Source organism: Coregonus clupeaformis, chromosome 23, assembly GCF_020615455.1.
Source record: "Coregonus clupeaformis isolate EN_2021a chromosome 23, ASM2061545v1, whole genome shotgun sequence".
NCBI classification, from domain to species: Eukaryota; Metazoa; Chordata; class Actinopteri; order Salmoniformes; family Salmonidae; genus Coregonus; species Coregonus clupeaformis.
In genome coordinates, this window is record NC_059214.1 from 21987462 (window position 1) to 22005238 (window position 17777).

Here is a 17777-nt window from a genome sequence, read left to right on the forward strand (position 1 = left end):
AGGGAAGCACAGCCGCGAGCTGCCCAGTGACACAAGCCTACCAGACGAGCTAAACCACTTCTATGCTCGCTTCGAGGCAAGCAACACTGAAGCATACATGAGAGCACCAGCTGTTCCGGATGACTATGTGATCACGCTCTCCATAGCCGATGCGAGTAAGACTTCTAAGCAGGTCAACATTCACAAGGTCGCAGGGCCAAACGGATTACCAGGACGTGTATTCCGAGCATGTGCTGACCAACTGGCAAGTGTCTTCACTGACATTTTCAACATGTCCCTGACTGAGTCTGTAATACCAACATGTTTTAAGCAGACCACCATAGTCCCCGTGCCCAAGGACACTAAGATAACCTGCCTAAATTACTACCGACCCGTAGCACTCACGTCTGTAGCCATGAAGTGCATTGAAAGGCTGGTCATGGCTCACATCAACACCATTATCCCAGAAACCCTAGACCCACTCCAATTTGCATACCGCCCCAACAGATCCACAGATGATGCAATCTCTATTGCACTCCACACTGCCCTTTCCCACCTGGACAAGAGGAACACCAATGTGAGAATGCTATTCATTGACTACAGCTCAGCGTTCAACACCATAGTGCCCTCAAAGCTCATCACTAAGCTAAGGATCCTGGGACTAAACACCTGGATCCTGGACTTCCTGACGGGCCGCCCCCAGGTGGTAAGGGTAGGTAACAACACATCTGCCACGCTGATCCTCAACACGGGGGCCCCTCAGGGGTGCGTGCTCAGTCCCCTCCTGTACTCCCTGTTCACCCATGACTGCATGGCCAGGCACGACTCCAACACCATCATTAAGTTTGCCGACGACACAACAGTGGTAGGCCTGATCACCGACAACGATGAGACAGCCTATAGGGAGGAGGTCAGAGACCTGGCCGTGTGGTGCCAGGATAACAACCTCTCCCTCAACGTGACCAAGACAAAGGAGATGATTGTGAACTACAGGAAAAAAAGAGGACTGAGCACGCCCCCATTCTCATCGACGGGGCTGTAGTGGAACAGGTTGAGAGCTTCAAGTTCCTTGGTGTCCAAATCACCAACGAACTATCATGATCCAAACACACCAACACAGTCGTGAAGAGGGCACGACAAAGCCTATTCCCCCTCAAGACTGAAAAGATTTGGCATGGGTCCTCAGATCCTCAAAAAAAGTTATACAGCTGCACCATCGAGAGCATCCTGACTGGTTGCATCACCGCCTTGTATGGCAACTGCTCGGCCTCCGACCACAAGGCACTACAGAGGGTAGTGCGTACAGCCCAGTACATCACTGGGGCCAAGCTTCCTGCCATCCAGGACCTCTATACCGGGCGGTGTCAGAGGAAGGCCCTCAAAATTGTCAAAGACTCCAGCCACCCTAGTCATAGACTGTTCTCTCTGCTACCGCACGGCAAGCGGTACCGGAGCGCCAAGTCTAGGTCCAAAAGGCTTCTCAACAGCTTCTACCCCCAAGTCATAAGACTCCTGAACAGCTAATCATGGATACCTGGACTATTTGCACTGCCCCCCCACCCCCACCCCCACCCCACCCCATCTTTTTACGCTGCTGCTACTCTGTTAATTATTTATGCATAGTCACTTTAACTCTACCCACATGTACATATTACCTCAACTAGCCGGTGCCCCCACACATTGATTCTGCACCGGTACCCCCCTGTATATAGCCTCCCTACTGTTATTTTATTTTACTTCTGCTCTTTTTTTCTCAACACTTTTTTGTTGTTGTTGTTTTATTTTACTTTTTTATTAAAAAATAAATACATTGTTGGTCAAGGGCTGTAAGTAAGCATTTCACGGTAATGTCTACACCTGTTGTATTCGGCGCATCTGGCAAATAAAATTTGATTTGATTTGATTTGATTCTGACAATACAATAATCTATTTAAAAGCACACTGCTAAGAAAATATTAATGTGTTGAACATTCTATTCAACCTTCGAAATCATATATATATATAGGTAGAATCCTGGTAAATATCCTGGACACAAACTCAATCCTAGTCAGGATCCTGTACAGGACTTAATTCCTGAGTAGGATCTAAAGATCTCGTATCTTTGCAAGATTTGATTAGGATCCTGAATATGAATAGAATATCTGACAAGAGGATACTATTTGTGGCCAGGATCTTGCCTAGGTTCTAGCTCATAATTAGGATCCTTGCAATATCTATAAAGACACCACAGGATGTTACAAGATCTTGGCGTTTTCTCTGGGACATCATTCACGCCCTTGGTCTTCTCTGGGGTAACTTCCAGTGTGCCATTTGACTTCTCTGGGGTGACTTCCTTGGCTTGTGGTGTTTCTGGCTCCTTGGCTTCTGGGGCTAATGGCACTTTTATTTCAGGGATGCTCTCTGTGACCAGAATCACTGGCTCCTGGATCTCCTTTTTAGCTGGGGGAGCAGGCTGCTTGGTCTCAACTGAAAATGAGATGATCAATATCAGCAGGTTTTACAGGCATTCAAGAAAAACTAAGCAACGAGGACATTGATGTGATTCTTCCATTGCATTTTTCAGGGCGCTCACCATTATCCAAAGAAAAGTTTGAGTCAATACTTGCTCTAAAAGCTTTTCCCAAAGATTAAATACAATTAAATACATTTGGGGAGTAAATTGTGTGAATAGGGTGAGCAGAGACATACAGTTGAAGTCGGAAGTTTACATACACTTAGGTTGGAGTCATTCAAACTCGTTTTTCAACCACTGCACACATTTCTTGTTAACAAACTATAGTTTTGGCAAGTCGGTTAGGACATCTACTTTGTGCATTACACAAGTAATTTTTCCAACAATTGTTTACAGACAGATTATTTCACTTATAATTCATTGTATCACAATTCCAGTGGGTCAGAAGTTTACATACACTAAGTTGACTGTGCCTTTAAACAGCTTGGAAAATTCCAGAAAATGATGGCTTTAGAAGCTTCTAATAGGCTAATTGATATCATTTGAGTCAATTGGAGGTGTACCTGTGGATGTATTTCAAGGCCTACCTTCAAACTCAGTGCCTCTTTGCTTGACATCATGGGAAAATCAACTAAGACCTCAAAAAAACAATTGTAGACCTCCACAAGTCTGGTTCATCCTTGGGAGCAATTTCCAAACGCCTGAAGGTACCACGTTCATCTGTACAAACAATAGTACGCAAGTATAAACACCATGGGACCACGCAGCCGTCATACCTGTCTCCTAGAGATGAACGTACTTTGGTGCGAAAAGTGCAAATCAATCCCAGAACAACAGCAAAGGACCTTGTGAAGATGCTGGAGGAAACAGGTACAAAAGTATCTATATCCACAGTAAAACGAGTCCTATATCGACATGAAAGACCGCTCAGCAAGGAAGAAGCCACTGCTCCAAAACCGCCATAAAAAAGCCAGACTACAGTTTGCAACTGCACATGGGGACAAAGATCGTACTTTTTAGAGAAATGTCCTCTGGTCTGATGAAAACAAAAATAGAACTGTTTGGGGCTAATGTCACTTTTATTTCAGGGATGCTCTCTGTCACCAGAATCACTGGCTCCTGGATCTCATAATGACCATCATTATGTTTGGAGGAAAAAAGGTGCCGCTTGCAAGTCGAAGAACACCATCCCATCTGTGAAGCACGGGGGTGGCAGCATCATGCTGTGGGGGTGCTTTGCTGCAGGAGGGACTGGTGCACTTCACAAAATAGATGGCATCATGAGGAAGGAAAATTATGTGGATATATTGAAGCAACATCTCAAGACATCAGTCAGGAAGTTAAAGCTTGGTCGCAGATGGGTCTTCCCCAAGCATACTTCCAAAGTTGTGGCAAATTGGCTTAAGGACAACAAAGTCAAGGTATTGGAGTGGCCATCACAAAGCCCTGACCTCAAACCTATAGAACATTTATGGGCAGAACTGAAAAAGCGTGTGCGAACAAGAAGACCTACAAACCTGACTCAGTTACACCAGCTCTGTCAGGAGGAATGGGCCAAAATTCATCCAACTTATTATGGGAAGCTTGTGGAAGGCTACCCGAAACGTTTGACCCAAGTTAAACAATTTAAAGGCAATGCTACAAAATACTAATTGAGTGTATGTAAACTTCTGACCCACTGGGAATGTGAGTTAAGAAATAAAACCTGAAATAAATCATTCTCTCTATTATTATTTTGACATTTCACATTCTTAAAATAAAGTGGTGATCCTAACTGACCTAAAACAGGGAATTTTTACTAGGATTAAATGTCAGGAATATTGAAAAACTGAGTTTAAATGTATTTGGCTAAGGTGTATGTAAACTTCCGACTTCAACTGTACCTGTAACAGCATCAGTAGTACCAGGTGGTGTTGGAATTCGTGCTTCAGAAATCAGCAGTACATCTTGTCCAACACTGAACTCAGGGAGTTGGGGAGCCTGAGAGAATTGAGTTGTCACATTCGTTGTATAAAGGATCGGACCAAGGTGCAGCGTGGTATACGTACATGGTCGTTTATTATTATAAAACACCGACAAAATAACAAATTACAACAGAACGTGAAGTTCAAGAGGCTAAACATCCAACAAGCCAAACAGAAACAAGATCCCACAACTAAGGTAGGCAACATGGCTACCTAAGTATGATCCCCAATCAGAGACAACGACCGACAGCTGCCTCTGATTGGGAACCACTCCCGGCCAACATAGAAATATATAAATTCGATTTCACACCCTGACCAACTCAACTAGAGATCTCAATGTCAGGGCATGACAGTACCCCCCCCACCCCAAAGGTGCGGACTCCGGACGCAAAAACCTGACTCATTAGGGGAGGGTCCGGGTGGGCATCTAGCCTCGGTGGCGGCTCCGGCTTCGGACGTGACGTAGGCAGTAAACTCTTCTCCCATCCTGCCTCCCCTTTGCACGCCCGGTCCGGTCTGGACCCCGGCGCGATGCTCCCCCTCTCAGTCCTCCCACAATGCACCAAGCCCTGTCTGGACCCTGGTGTGGGAGCCCTCGACCCTGGAGAGGGGCTGACGTCTGGTCCCGGCCCAGCAGTCCTCCCGCGATGCACCAAGTCCTGTCTGGACCCTGGTGTGGGAGCCCTTGACCCTGGAAAGGGGCTGACGTCTGGTCCCGGCCCAGCAGTCCTCCCGCGATGCACCAAGTCCTGTCTGGACCCTGGTGTGGGAGACCCCGACCCTGGAGAGGGGTTGACGTCTGGCTCCGGCTCTGACCCCGGTGAAGCGGATGGCTCCGGCATGGGGAAGAGCAGACGACTGGACCCGGACTGGGCACCGGTGAAGCGGACTGCTCTGGCACTGGAGTGAAGCAGCTGACCAGAGCTGGACTAGGCACCGGTGGAGCGGACTACTCTGGCACTGGAGTGGAGCAGATAACCGGAGCTGGACTAGGCACCGGTGGAGCGGACTGCTCTGGCACTGGAGTGGAGCAGCTGACCGGAGCTGGACTTGGCACCGGTGGAGTGGACTGCTCTGGCACTGGAGTGGAGCAGCTGACCGGAGCTGGACTAGGCACCGGTGGAGCGGACTGCTCTGGCACTGGAGTGGAGCAGCTGACCGGAACTGTACTAGGCACCGGTGGAGCGCTCTGGCACCGGACTGGAGACACGCACCACTGGTTTGGTGCGAGGAGCAGGAACGGGCCATAATGGAGACACGCACCACTGGTTTGGTGCGAGGAGCCGGCACGGGCCGTACCGGGCTGGGGACACGCACCACAGGTCTGGTGCGAGGAGCAGGCACGGGCACGGGCCTTACCGGACTGGAGACACGCACCACTGGTTTGGTGCGAGGAGCAGGTACGGGCCGTACCAGGCTGGGGACACGCACCACTGGTTTGGTGCGAGGAGCAGGCACAGGCCGTACCAGGCTGGGGACACGCACCATTGGTTTGGTGCGAGGAGCAGGTACGGGCCTTACCGGGCTGGAGACACGCACCACAGGTTTGGTGCGAGGAGCAGGTACGGGCCGTACCGGACTGGAGACACGCACCACTGGTTTGGTGCGAGGAGCAGGCACGGGCCGTACCGGTCTGTGACGGCACACTGGCGGCACAGTGCGTAAAGCCGGCGCATAGCCTGGTGCCGGCACGGTCACACGCTTCTCAAAGCGAGTGCGGGGAGTTGGCTCTGCTAAACCTGGCTCCGCCAGCCTCTGCTCTAAGGCCAGAGCTCTCTGCTGCTGCCTCTCTCAGCTCCTCCTGTTGCCTGGCCAGCTCCTCTCTCCGTGCATCCACTGACTCCTTCTCCCTGTGGGCCTCATGCAGCGCCTCCTTCTGAAGGAAGAGCTCCAGCTCCCTCTTAACTAACAGCTCCCGTAAGGCGGTCTCCTCTCTCAGAGTACTGAGCTGCAGGTCTTGGAGGGCATCTATCATAGCGGCTTCTTCTATCGCTATCTCCCTCTCTACGATTCCAAGATGGCGAAGTAGTGCAGTCCTGTTTCTGTCGTGTGTCTGTAAATAGCCTGTAAATACCCAGTTTTTTTGTATTTTTCGTACATATTTCCCTATCAGACTTTTCATCCTTCTACAAAATATACTTTCCTGCAACCCGCCTCACTCAATGTGGAACGGATTCTATTTTTGACTTACCTTTATCTAGAATCTAGAATCTCCAGTTGAAACTAGCTAGCCAGCTAACTAGCTACTTGCTATTAGCCACAGCTAGCGGTGTTTCACCCAGAACATTGGATTTTTTTCCGCGGGATTAATTTTAATCACTGGACATTGATCACCGGATATTCGGCCAGTCTGCACAGCGCGTTATCGACCCAGAACATATCAGTTTTTCCGCCGGAATCACTGAATCACTGGACCTTTAACTCCGGATTCATCGCTACCAGCTGGCTACAACAAAACGGACGCTGTGGTCTGGCTAATCATCCTGAGCTAGGCCCATCTCCCGGCTATCTACCTCTCTGTCAACCGGACGGGACCACCTAGTGTTGACACGAAGCCCCCGCCGATCCTACACGACTGGTCTGCCGACGAAATCGTCTGATGTGGTTACGACGTTAACCACGAAGATTCCATCCATCTGCTAGCCCTGGCCCGCTAGCACACGCTATCCGTGGCCTCTTACTCACAAGTGCTTCACCACCGGACCTTATGATAACTCAGCTATACAGCTGATATCTGCTGGACTGTTCCTTTTTACGGTACTACATCCTGTTTATGTTTAGCCTCAGCCCAAACATGGTTAGTTTATTGTTGTTTCGGTTATTTCTAATTGTACTATATCACTGTAGACCCCCAGCCTAGCTAAACCTGCCTTAGATAGCTCCTTTGTCCCTCCCCCATACACTCAGAGACCGACTCAATTGATGCCTCTAGAGATACTATCTCTTTCATTGTTACCCAACGCTTAGGTTTACCTCCACTTTACTCATATCCTTCCATATCCTTGTCTGTACATAATGCCCTGAATCTTTTCTATAACACCCGGAAATCTGCCCCCTTTATTCTATGTACCCAACGCACTAGAAGACCAGTTCTTAAAGCCTTTAGCCGTATCCTTATTCTAGTCCTCCTCTGTTCCTCTGGTGATGTAGAGGCTAACCCAGGCCCTGCAGCCCTCAGTATCACTCCTACTCCCCAGGCGCTATCATTTGATGACTTCTGTAATCGCAAAAGTATTGGTTTCTTGCACATAAATATCAGAAGTCTACTTCCTAAGTTTGAGTTATTCACTGCGTTAGCACACTCTGCCAACCCTGATGTTCTAGCAGTGTCTGAATCCTGGCTCAGGAAGGCCACCAAAAATTCTGAAATTTCCATCCCCAACTATAACATTTTCCGTCTAGATAGAACTGCCAAAGGGGGTGGAGTTGCAATCTACTGTAGAGATAGCCTGCAGAGCTCCATCATACTATCCAGGTCTGTGCCCAAACAGTTTGAGCTTCTACTTCTAAAAAATCCACCTTTCCAGAAATAAGTCTCTCACTGTTGCCGCTTGCTACAGACCCCCCTCAGCCCCCAGCTGTGCCCTGGACACCATATGTGAATTGATTGCCCCCATTTATCCTCAGAGTTTGTACTGCTTGGTGACCTAAATTGGGATATGCTTAATACCCCAGCCATCCTACAATCCAAGCTAGATGCCCTCAACCTCACGCAAATTATCAACGAACCTACCAGGTACAACCCTAAATCCGTAAACATGGGTACCCTCATAGATATCATCCTGACTAACATACCCTCTAAATACACCTCAGCTGTCTTCAACCAGGATCTCAGCGATCACTGCCTTATTGCCTGCGTCCGTAACGGGTCCGCGGTCAAACGACCACCCCTCATCACTGTCAAACGCTCCCTAAAACACTTTAGCGAGGAGGCCTTCCTAATTGACCTGGCCCAGGTATCCTGGATGGATATAGATCTCATTCCGTCAGTAGAGGATGCCTGGTTGTTCCTTAAAAGTAATTTCCTCTCAATCTTAAATAAACATGCCCCATTCAAAAAATACAGAACTAAGAACCGATATAGCCCCTGGTTCTCCTCAGACTTGACTGCCCTTGACCAGCACAAAAACATCCTGTGGCGTACAGCATTAGCATCAAATAGCCCCCGCGATATGCAACTTTTCAGGGAAGTTAGGAACCAATATACACAAGCAGTCAGGAAAGCAAAGGCTAACTTTTTCAAACAGAAATTTGCATCCTGTAGCACTAACTCCAAAAAGTTTTGGGACACTGTAAAGTCCATGGAGAATAAGAGCACTTCCTCCCAGCTGCCCACTGCACTGAGGCTAGGAAACACTATCACCACCGATAAATCTACAATAATCGAGAATTTCAACAAGCATTTTGCTACAGCTGGCCATGCTTTCCATCTGGCTACCACTAACCCGGCCACCAACTCTGCACCCTCTGCTGCAACTTGCCCATGCCCCCCGCTTCTCCTTCACACAAATTCAGACAGCTGATGTTTTGAAAGCGCTGCAAAATCTGGACCCCTACAAATCAGCTGGGCTAGACAATCTGGACCCTTTCTTTCTAAAACTAGCCGCGAAATTGTCGCAACCCCTATTACTAGTCTGTTCAACCTCTCTTTCATAACGTCTGAGATCCCCAGAGATTGGAAAGCTGCCGCGGTCATCCCCCTCTTCAAAGGGGGTGACACTCTAGATCCAAACTGCTACAGACCTATATCCATCCTGCCCTGCCTTTCGAAAGTATTCGAAAGCCAAGTTAACAAACAGATCATCGACCATTTCGAATACCACCGTACCTTCTCCGCTATGCAATCCGGTTTCCGAGCTGGTCACGGGTGCACTTCAGCCACGCTCAAGGTCCTAAACGATATTATAACCGCGATTGATAATAGACAGTACTGTGCAGCCGTCTTCATCGACCTGGCCAAGGCTTTCGACTCTGTCAACCACCGCATTCTTATTGGCAGACTAAATAGCCTTGGTTTCTCAAATGACTGCCTCGCCTGGTTCACCAACTACTTCTCAGATAGAGTTCAGTGTGTCAAATCGGAGGGCCTGTTGTCTGGACCTATGGCAGTCTCTATGGGGGTGCCACAGGGTTCAATTCTTGGGCCGACACTTTTCTCCGTGTATATCAATGATGTCGCTCTTGCTGCTGGTGACTCTCAGATCCACCTCTCACGCAGACGACACCATTTTGTATACATCTGGCCCTTCATTGGACACTGTGTTAACAAACCTCCAAACGAGCTTCAATGCCATACAACAATCCTTCAGTAGCCTTCAACTGCTCTTAAACACTAGTAAAACTAAATGCATGCTTTTCAATCGAACGCTGCTAGCACCCGCCCACCCGACTAGAATCACCACTCTCGACGGGTCTGACCTAGAGTATGTGGACAACTACAAATATCTAGGTGTCTGGTTAGACTGTAAACTCAACTTCCAGACTCACATAAAGAATCTCCAATCCAAAGTTAAATCTAGAATCGGCTTCCTATTTCGCAACAAAGCCTCCTTCACTCATGCTGCCAAACATGCCCTCGTAAAACTGACTATCCTACCGATCCTTGACTTCGGCGATGTCATTTACAAAATAGCCTCCAACACTCTACTCAGCAAATTGGATGTAGTCTATCACAGTGCCATCCGTTTTGTCTCCAAAGCCCCATACACTACCCACCACTGTGACCTGTACGCTCTTGTTGGCTGGTCCTCACTACATGTTCGTCGTCAAACCCACTGGCTCCAGGCCATCTATAAATCACTGCTAGGCAAATCCCCGCCTTATCTTAGCTCATTGGTCACCATAGCAGCACCCACCCGTAGTCTGCGCTCCAGCAGGTATATCTCTCTGGTCATTCCCAAAGCCAACACCTCCTTTGGCCGCCATTCCTTCCAGTTCTCTGCTGCCAATGACTGGAACGAATTGCAAAAATATCTGAAGCTGGAGACTCTTATCTCCCTCAATAAATTTAAGCATCAGTTGTCAGAGCACCTTACCGATCACTGCACCTGTACACACCCCATCTGAAATTAGCCCACCCAACTACCTCATCCCTATATTGTTATTTATTTTGCTCTTTTGCACCCCAGTATCTCTATTTGCACATAATCTCTTGCACATCTAGCATTCCAGTGTTAATACTATTGTAATTATTCTGCACTATAGCCTATTTATTGCCTTACCTCCATAACTTGCTACATTTGCACACACTGTATATATATTTTCTGTTGTATTTCTGACTTTATGTTTTTTTTTTACCCCATATGTAACTCTGTGTTGTTTTTATTGCACTACTTTGCTTTATCTTGGCCAGGTCGCAGTTGTAAATGAGAACCTGTTCTCAACTGGCTTACCTGGTTAAATAAAGGTGAAATAAAAAATAAAATAAAAAAATCAGCCCTTCCAGGGCCTCCTGCTGCGTCGCCAACCACCCCGTGTGCCCCCCTCAATTTTTTTATTGGGGCTGCCTATCGGGCTTCCTTCGTTGTTTCTCCCTCGCTGCCTCCGTCTGCTCCCAAGGAAGGCGATCCATACCTGCCTGGATCTCTTCCCACGTCCATGATCCTTTTCCGTCTAATATCTCCTCCCATGTCCATGATGTCTGCTCCTCCTGTTCACGCTGCTTGGTCCGTTGGTGGTGGGATCTTCTGTCACGTTCGTTGTGTAAAGGATCGGACCAAGGTGCAGCGTGGTATGCGTACATAGTCGTTTATTTTAATAAACACCGACAAAATAACAAAATCCAACAGAACGTGAAATTCAAGAGGCTAAACATCAAACAAGCCAAACAGAAACAAGATCCCACAACTAAGGTAGGCAACATGGCTGCCTAAGTATGATCCCCAATCAGAGACAACGACCGACAGCTGCCTCTGATTGGGAGCCACACCCGGCCAACATAGAAATATATAAATTAGATCTCACACCCTGACCAACCCAACTAGAGATCTCAATGTCAGGGTGTGACATGAGTTTAAAACTTGGTCACATTATGAAATTGGCATTTCAGATCAAGCAAACAAATTATACTGAAAACGAATCATTATTCAAGTCAAAATGCTTAGCTAGCTGAACAAAGCTCTGTGTGTGATCTTGTATTTGACCTCCATGGCATCCTGCTCTCTGTCTGACTTCTCTGGGGTGGCTTCTGACTTTTATTTCTGGGCCACAGGGAGCTGCACTCTCTTTGGTTGGAGTCACAATCAAACTCCTGGGTTATCAAAATGTAAGACAAAAGAGCCCTATTTAAACAAAAAGGGTTATTGGGTTATGGGTTAACAGGTCAATACAATAGATCACAGTAATTATATATTGTTTAATCTTGAGGTGAGACATACCTGCAGCAGTGAGGCTTTCCTCAGCATCAGCAGTACATCTTTCTCCTTTTAAGCAATAAATATACACTGAGTGTACAAAACATGCTCTTTCCATGACATAGACTGACCAGGTGAATCCAGGTGAAAGCTATGATCCCTTATTGATGTCACCTGTTAACTCCACTTCAATAAGTGTAGAGGAAGGGGGGAGACAGATTAAAGAAGGATTTTTAAGCCTTGAGACAATTGAGACATGGATTGTGTATGTGTGCCATTCAGAGGGTGAATGGGCAAGACAAAAGATTGAAGTGCCTTTGAACAGGGTATGGTAGTAGGTGCCAGCGCACTGGTTTGAGTGTGTCAAGAACTGCAACGCTGCTAGGTTTTTCACGCTCAACAGTTTCCTGTGTGTATCAAGAATGGTCCACCACCCAAAGGACATCCAGCCAACTTGACACAACTGTGGGAAGCATTGGAGTCAACATGGGCCAGCCTCCCTGTGGAATGCTTTTAACACCTTGTAGAGTCCATGCCCCGATGGATTGAGACTGTTCTGAGGGCAAAAGGGGGGTGCAACTCAATATTAGTAAGTTGTTCGTAATGTTTTTTACACTCAGTGTATAGGTAAGCACTTCTATGACTGTGTAAACATATGGTTATCCACATTATGCATGGTACCCAAAACGTATTCCATACGTGTATAAAAAACACCAGGGAAGCAACTTTAACTGGAGCAGTGGAAACAAGTTCTCTGGAGTGACGAATCTGGGTTTGGCGGATGCCAGGAGAACGCTACCTGCCACAACGCATAGTGCCAACTGTACAGTTTGGTGGAGGAGGAATAATGGTGTGGGGCTGTTTTTCATGGTTCAGGCTAGGACCCTTAGTTCCAGTAAAGGAAAATCTTAACACTACAGTATACAATGACATTCTAGACGTTTCTGTGCTTCCAACTTTGTGGCAACAGTTTGGGGAAGGCCCTTTCCTGTTTGAGCATGACAATGCCCCCGTGCACAAAGCGAGGTCCATAGCGAGGATTGTCGAGATCGGTGTTGAAGAACTTGACTGGCCTGCACAGAGCCCTGACCTCAACCCCATCGAACACCTTTGGGATGAATTGGAACGCTGACGAGCCAGGCCTAATCACTCAACATCAGTGCCTGACCTCACTAATGCTCTTGTGGCTGAATGGAAGCAAGTCCCTGCAGCAATGTTCCAACATCTAGTGGAAAGCCTTCCCAGAAGAGTGGAGGCTGTTTTAGCAGCAAAGGGGGGACCAACTCCATATTAATGGCCATGATTTGGGAATGAGATGTTCGACGAGCAGGTGTCCACATACTTTAGGTCATGTAGTGTAGCTGTAGAAGCGGGGCTGTCATCAGCGTCAGGGGCAGATGGTGTTGGTATGCGTGCTTCTGAGGACAGCAATACATATTTCTCCTTTGAAGCAATAAACAACGTTTTTGGCTAAAATGTACTGGTACTGGTTAAAGTTAATGATGTGGTTGACCTTAACAAGGGCCCTAGGACCAGTGGAAGCAAAATAGACCTATAACATCAAAGATCCACCACCATATTTTACAGTAGGTATGGGGTTATTTTCTGCATGTGCATCTTTCTTTCAACGCAAAACCTGGGCAAAAACTGGTTGAATCAACATTGTTTCCATGTCATTTCAACAACAACAATTCTATGTGATGACGTTGAATCAAAGTGGAAAACTGATTGGATTTACAAAAAGTAATCAACGTAAGGGAATTTCATATTTTTTTCACTCAACTCAACTAATCTAAATCCAATGACATGATGACATTTTTTGTTGGTTTCACGCTGAATTCAAGTTAGTTGACAACTCAACCAAATATAAATCAAAATTAGACGTTGAACTGACATCTGTGCCCAGTGGGAACCCACCACTGGTGTGTGTGGCCAAATAACTTTATTTTCTTGTCATCTGACCATAGCACCGGTTCCAATTCAAGTGCCAATGCTGTTTAGCAAACTCCAGGTTTATATTTGTTGGATGACATTACCTATTTGGCCACGCACACTAGTGCTCATCTTTATCAAGGGTGCCAATAATTATGGACCTGACTGTAGATACACTAACCAAGAAATAGCACAATGAATAACAGCTTTCTAAGTGGTTTCTAATTTGAGTTATTTAGTTGTTACTTTGTGCCCCGGTCTCCCCTGTTTCATAGGTTTCAAATTAAACAGGCCCCAGCTGCCTTTCTGCCCTTTTAAGAGTGTTAACCAATGATTCAACAGCTTTATATGGCCAAAATGGCTTCAAATTAAATACTTCTACAAAATAGTTATTTGTTAGGTGGTATAATAATAATTATAGCAGCTTCAGTGGCTTGCAAAAGTATTCACCCCCCTTGGCATTTTTCCTATTTTGTTGCCTTACAACCTGGAATTAAAATGGATTTTTGGGGGGTTTGTTTCATTTGATTTACACAACATGCCTACCACTTTGAAGATGCAAAATATGATTTATTGTGAAAAAAACAAGAAATAAGACAAGAAAACAGAAAACTTGAGCGTGCTTAACTATTCACCCCCCCCAAAGTCAATACTTTGTAGTGCCACCTTTTGCAGCAATTACAGCTGCATGTCTCTTGGGGTATGTTTCTATAAGCTTGGCACATTTAGCCACTGGGATTTTTGCCCATTCTTCAAGGCAAAACTGCTCCAGCTCCTTCAAGTTGGATGGGTTCCGCTGGTGTACAGCAATCTTTAAGTCATACCAAATATTCTCAATTGGATTGAGGTCTGGGCTTTGACTAGGCCATTTCAAGACATTTAAATGTTTCCCCTTAAACCACTCAAGTGTTGGTTTAGCAGTATGCTTAGGGTCATTGTCCTGCAGTCTCAAATCTCTGGAAGACTGAAACAGGTTTCCCTCAAGAATTTCCCTCTATTTAGCGCCATCCATCATTCCTTCAATTCTGACCAGTTTACCAGTCCCTGCCGATTAAAAACATCCCCACAGCATGATGCTGCCACCACCATGCTTCACGGTGGGGATGGTGTTCTCGCGGTGATGAGAGGTGTTGGGTTTGCGCCAGACATAGCGTTTTCCTTGATGGCCAAAAAGCTCAATTTTAGTCTCATCTGACCAGAGTACCTTCTTCCATATGTTTGGGGAGTCTCCCACATGGCTTTTGGCGAACACCAAATGTGTTTGCTTATTTTCTTCTTAAAGCAATTACTTTTTCATGGCCACTTTTCAGTAAAGCCCAGCTCTGTGGAGTGTATGGCTTAATGTGGTCCTATGGACAGATACTCCAATCTCCGCTGTGGAGCTTTGCAGCTCCTTTGGTCTCTTTTTTGCCTCTCTGATTAATGCCCTCCTTGTCTGGTCTGTGAGTTTTGGTGGGCGGCCCTCTCTTGGCAGGTTTGTTGTGGTGCCATATTCTTTCCATTTTTTTTATAATGGATTTAATGGTGCTTGTGGGATGTTCAAAGTTTCTGATATTTTTTTTATAACCCAACCCTGATCTGTACTTCTCCACAACTTTGTCCCTGACCTGTTTGGAGAGCTCCTTGGTCTTCATGGTGCCGCTTGCTTGGTTGTGCCCCTTGCTTAGTGGTGTTGCAGACTCTGGGGCCTTTCAGAACACGTGTATATATACTGAGATCATGTGACTCTTAGATTGCACACAGGTGGACTTTATTTAACTAATTATGTGACTTCTGAAGGTAATTGGTTGCACCATATCTTATTTAGGGGCTTCATAGCAAAGGGGGTGAATACATTTGCACGCACCACTTTTCCGTTATTTATTTTTTAGAATTTTTTGAAATAAGTTATTTTTTTAATTTCACTTCACCAATTTTGACTATTTTGTGTATGTCCATTACATGCAATCCAAATAAAAATCAATTTAAATTACAGCTTGTAATGATCAAAATAGGAAAAACGCCAAGGGGGATGAATACTTTTGCAAGGCACTGTAATGTATGAAGGAAAATGGGCCCCTCAATGGCATTTTGAAATGGACCCCCAAAAGTCCGCCCCTGCAAGAGCTCTCGCTCCACTTTTCAAGTCTATTTCAAACATTTCACTCGCACTTTTGAAGCATTCTCAACTGATTAAGTTGGCTTTGATTTATTTTGATTTCTTCCCTGTTTGCTGCTTCTGGTGTAGTATGCCTAAATCAAAGCACACAGAACTCTTGTGCTAATGGGGTGTTCACGTGCTATGAAGACTGGGATGTTTCACTTGAACGTGTTCACGTGCTATGAAGACTGGGATGTTTCACTTGAACAACCCTTTAAGTCGTAATTACAAGGGTCAAACAAATACATTTTTGACAATTACAAACTTATCAATGTGGAAAATGTAGCTAGTTTGACCATATTGTCAATGATAAGCAAGCTAGCTTATTAGCAACGTTAGCTAGCTCATCTAGCTAAAATGTTGTTTGTTTAAGAATTGTTCCAACTTCAAAAGCACTTCAACACAATTATGTCGGACTTACAACTCCACTTCCGACAACCATGTGAATGCCCCATGAGCTTAACAGTAAACTTATCTTGCTAACTCCTTGACCCCACTTTCTGAAATACCCCTCAGATCTGATGACTTTTTGTTTTTGGTAGTGTATTTTAAACCGGCAGATTTCCGTAAAATGTTCGGTCTGCGGGTTGAATATCCACACCATTTTATTTTGTCCTGGCAACTGATTGTTCTTTATGTGTAGGCTTAGGTCTACTGTTTTATGAACTGCATCACAAACAAAGTCACCTCACTGGAAAAATAAAGTTATTTTAATGTAAAGGCCCAGTGCAGTCAAAAACGTGATTTTCCTCTGTTTAGTATACATTTCCACATTATGAGGTAGGATTAATACTGTGAAAATGGTGCAAATGATGATAATGCCTGTTAATGTAAGAGCTGTTTGAAAAGACTGCCTAACATTTTGAGCCTGTTTAGGTGGGGTGGAGTTTTGGCCTGCCTGGTGACATCCCAGGCGATAAATGAGTTAATAGACCAATAAGAAAGAGAGTTCCAAACCTCTCTGCCAATAACAGCTAGTTTTCATTTTTTCCCCTCCCCACTCAGACCACTCCCAGAGAGTCCTAGCAGAATTCTTGCTTGAGAAATTTGCTCTTGGCTAAGAAGATATTTGTCTTTATTTTTGACTATTTTAATTGAAAACAATTACAATAAGGAACTTAATTGTTACCGAGAACTGATTTGATATTGAGATTTAAAAAACGGCTGCATTGGACCTTTAAATTAGATTTTGAATTAGATCTCCATGGCTGACATCCTTCTTTAGGTTTGCTTCCTGTGATGGTTCCTGACTTCTCTATGGTTATGGACAGAGAGCATCCTGCTTCTTCACAACTGAAAACGTGAGGATCAATATCACCAGGTTTTTACAGGCATTCAGCAATGAGGACATTTTCAAATATAGCAAATCAAAGAAATGTGAAAATATAATAACAAAATAATAATAATAATAATAATAATAATAATAATAATAATAATAATAATAATAGAACAATAATTGTGTGATCATCTAGATTTCAGATTAAGTTAAAACAATTAACAAGACAAAGGAGACCTATCCAACCCAAAGAGGTTATTGGGTTTACAGGTCAACACAATAGATCATCAGTATGAAAATGTATGCACTAACTGTAAGTCGCTCTGGATAAGAACGTCTGCTAAATGACTAAAATGTAAAATGTAAAATCACAATAATTACAGTGCATTCGGAAAGTATTCAGACCCCTTCACTTTTTCCAAATTTTGTTACATTACAGCCTTATTCTATAATGGATTAAATTGTTTTTTCCCCCCTCATCAATCTACACACAATACCATAGTAACAAAGCAAAAACTGGTTTTTATAATTTTTTTGCACATGTTTTAAAATAAAAAAACTGAAATATCACATTTACATAAGTATTCAGACCCTTTACTAAGTACTTTGTTGAAGCACCCTTTGGCAGCGATTACAGCCTCAAGTTTTTTTGAGTATGATGCTACAAGCTTGGCACACCTGT